This window comes from Crocodylus porosus, unplaced genomic scaffold (genome assembly GCF_001723895.1).
Source record: "Crocodylus porosus isolate Cpor-Errol unplaced genomic scaffold, CroPor_comp1, whole genome shotgun sequence".
Classification (NCBI taxonomy): domain Eukaryota; kingdom Metazoa; phylum Chordata; order Crocodylia; family Crocodylidae; genus Crocodylus; species Crocodylus porosus.
The window spans coordinates 88,377,515-88,381,520 of NW_017728886.1; positions in this window are offsets into that span (position 1 = coordinate 88,377,515).

The window sequence follows — 4,006 nt, forward strand, 5'->3', positions numbered from 1 at the left end:
TTATTGAATGCAAAGGTCATGGGTGATCTGAGAGTTTGGGGCCCATCTGGAACAAGGTATATGGATTATAAATCCAGTGCCAACAGCCACTAGACAGCTGGCAAGTAGGGGCCTGATTAGGAGCTACATCTATGAATAGGAGCTGATTAGGAGCTACATCTATGCCACCACAGGGCTGCTGAGCCAGGACAGCCTTTTGGCCCTGCTCTTCATGGAGATGTATGAGAGATGAGTTTAAGGACAATCTGAGGGTTAAGAGCTCAGGAGCTGCCTAAAAAATAAATGTGTAAGAAGGCTTGAGTTCTCTTAAAAGTGTATCTACTTAAAATGTCAAACAGTGGTGATATGCAGATATCAAATATTATACAAGTGCTATGCTTTATGTGTAACAGACTTGAAAAGAATACCGTTTAAAAATATATGTAGCATAAAGTACACCTGGCTTGTTCTTATTTTACGCACCCCATCATGGCACAGGTTTGATACTAGCTCATCTAAAAAGTAAAAAGAGTTTCCTCTTCCCACTTGACCAAGTCACCAAAAATACATTATGATGGCTATTTCTTTTTTTGAGGAGGCACAAGGCAGAAGTGCCTGAGGCTATTTCCTGTCAAAAGCAACAGATAGAGCTGTGTGGAGAAAGTCTGTTCAGTGTTGATCAGCAGAACTACACTTGAGGAAAAGCAGAGTTTGGTAATGGCTCTCTTACAAACAGAGGTGAATTAAGATGTATTGGGCCCTACAGAAAATTGGGGGCCCCTTCCCTTTCTGGTGCTGCCACTGCCAAGGGTGGGGCGGGCCTCCGTGCCCCATAGGGAAGGCTGGGTGGACCCAGATAAGCTAAGGGTGGGGTGGCACATGCTTGCCTCTCCTCCCTGCTTCCCACCATCCCGCCCACCACCATGGCCGGAGCAGAGCACAGCAGGGTGAGGGCAAATGCGGGCTGCCCACTGCAGGCTTGGGACTGTCCCCTGCTTCTGTGTCCCCAGATGAGCCACCTCTAGCTGCATCCAGCTCCGAGCCCTTGCCCCAGGTCCTATGCACTGCCCTGGCTGGGCAGTGCCCCCAGCCCCTGCCCCACTCCCTCCATCACTGTGGGGTCCTCAATCAGCCCCAGCATGTCCCTTCCCTGCCCCATGCCCCTTCCCCCCCATAAGACTTATCTGCAGGCAGCTGCCTGCCTGTGCTCCTGGCCATGTTCACAGCAGCACCTTTAATTTTTCAGGTTCCCCTGCATGCCTCCTGCTGCTGATTGTTGGAGGGACCCTGCTTCCTCATTGACAGGGAACTGAAAACTGGTTTTACACTTGGTGCCATTTTTGTCTCCCTGTCACTGATTGGCTGAGGGGTCCTGGCAGCCCCGTTACTTGCTGCTGACCAGGGGTGACAAAAAAGGCATGTTTAAAACTGCAGTTTTCGCTTTCTTTTTTGATTAAACTGCAATTTCCATTAGGGCCCCTCAGTCAATCAGCAGTGGGGAGAAAAATGGCACCAAGTTTAAAACTTTTGCTTCCCTGCCAATGAGGAGCAAGCCACAAGTGAGGCCCCTCCACCAATCAGCAGTCAGGGGCACACAGAGGAACCTGCAAAATTAAAGGTGCTGACCAAGCATCTAAGGGCCCCTGACCGGCAAGGGCCTCTGGGCCCAGGCCCTCCTGGCCTGTGAATGAATCTGCCTATGCTCACAAACACTAACATCACACACAATTTTTTATTAAGGAATAAGATACTAATTAATCCACATCAAGTTTCACCCGATTGGTTCCCTGAACACAAACTTTCAATAATGAAATATTACCAAAATACCCACAAATCCCTTTTGCATCCTCCTTATAATTGAGCTATTAATTTTTTTTTAATTCACAGTTCTGTAATAACAGCAGCTCTGATGCTAACAGCTACCCTAACCTTTCCTGTATCTATTGACATTCCCAGCTGACATTCTGCTTTGGCCGCATTCATTTATAAGGGAGGGCATCTGGGGCAGCCAGAACCGTTTATGAAGAATGCCAGCACAAACTCCAATCTAAACTGGTATTTTCAGAAAAGACTTAAAAAAAAAAATAACTGCACATTACCAGCAGTATATCACCAACTTAATACTATCTCTTCCTGCAGGCTTTTTGCTAGTTCATCTCTGTCACATACCAGCAGATTTTCAGCAGACATACTTTTCATCAAGAGTCAGGTATAGCTATTCATTTGTTATCAGAATTCATTCTCAACATGATAAAACCACTGAAGGAAGAGTTGAATGACAGGAAGGGACATTACTTCAGCCTTCTGGATGACACTGACTGTAGCGAATTAGAAACACTTCTCCGTTACCTGTCCTTTCAAGAAAAAGCGCTTTGTGCTTCCAAAAGGATCGGCTTCTTCCCAGCATTTGTTTCAGCTACATACTGATGCAGGTCATGTATGTGAAGTTTATTTTATCTTTGTTTTGTCTTGTTTTGTTCTCGTTTGGTAGGTAAAATCATAAGTCAAATGCTACTTGCTGTCTCTCAGCACTTCCATTGTAACCAATATTTTTTTATTCTCTTTTCTTTTTTTTCCCCATTTATTTCCTGTCCAGAAGGAATGTGTAAAGAGGAATTTTATTTTTAGTGAAAAAACTTTTCTTCCTGCTGTTAAAAATAATAAATACTTAATATGAAGGAAAATAGGAAAAAGTATATTCCTGTGAGTCTCCCACACCTGTGTGCAGTACACCCAAGTACAGGTACATAAGTACCACTGTAGCAGACTTAGAAATGCCACTGACAGATATGATAAAGAAGGTGTTTTCCTAAATACCTTAGCACTGTGGTAGGGAAATCATTTGGGATAAAAAGGGATTTGGGTTAAAAGTTTTCCTTTCAGGAGAACTAAAAAGTTTAGACAAATTACAGCGCAGGAATAGCTCCATGATGTTTTTTTTTAAAACTATGCTGATGGGCAAGATACTTTCCTAATTAGAGAAGCTAAAGAATGCATAATTAAACTAGGCATGGCATGCATGGGGTACTCTATTACAGATAAATTATTTAGCCTGAAATGGGGCATGTTCTGGTAAAATCTGAGCTTTCTGTTCCAAGTTAATTATAAGTATTTTTGCATGTGAGTATTTGCAAAAATGTGAAGCTAAGTGTAATAACAATAATCTCATTATCATTACTGAACTTTTAAAAAAGTCTTTTGTATATTTTAGCCACTTCATGAATGGTTTAGGAGGCTGCCAGAAATGCAGCCAGTAGGACCAGAAGCTGCACTGGAAGAGGGGGAGTGAATGTGTGAAATGGAGCCTAGAGGGGTCATCGTATCCCCCAGCATCCCTTGGACCCAGATCTACACATAGGAAAACCTCTCATGCTCCGGAGATACTAAAACCTTGGTTTTCTCTTCTTGCCCCCAAACCCCTTTTTCCCCGCACTGAGGGGCCACCTAGAGACTCCATCCAGTAGAAGCAATCAAACCAGGAAACTTTGCATATTGGGCTAACTCCTGTTCTCAGAGGTTAATACAGTAATCCATTCGATTCAGGGTGTCAGGGTAATGTGGCTATAGTACATAAAACACATGAGACAGCATGGGTATCTTTCCACAGTACTGCATTGTGCCATGCAGACATACCTTTCCTTACTTATGCTTCTCGTGGCTGTTGAAGGCCAGCAGAGAGACTGCAATGCTTCTTTGTAGGAGGACAAGAGTACATATTTTTCAAAGACATGATTATCAGACCTTTCTTAAAAAACACTTCATAGGCAGTTTATGAGCACTCGGGGTGCTCTGGTGTGGTGCCAGAGGACTGGAAGAGGGCCAACCTGGTTCCCATCTTCAAAAAGGGGGAGGAGGAAGACCTGGGAAACTATAGGCCAGTTAGTCTTACCTCAATCCTGGGTAAGCTTGTTGAGAAAATTATTCTGGCGCATATCCACAAGGGGCCAGCAGGGGAGATCATGCTTAGGGGCAACCAAAACGGGTTCATTAGCGGCAGGTCCTGTCAGACCAACCTGGTGGCCTTCTA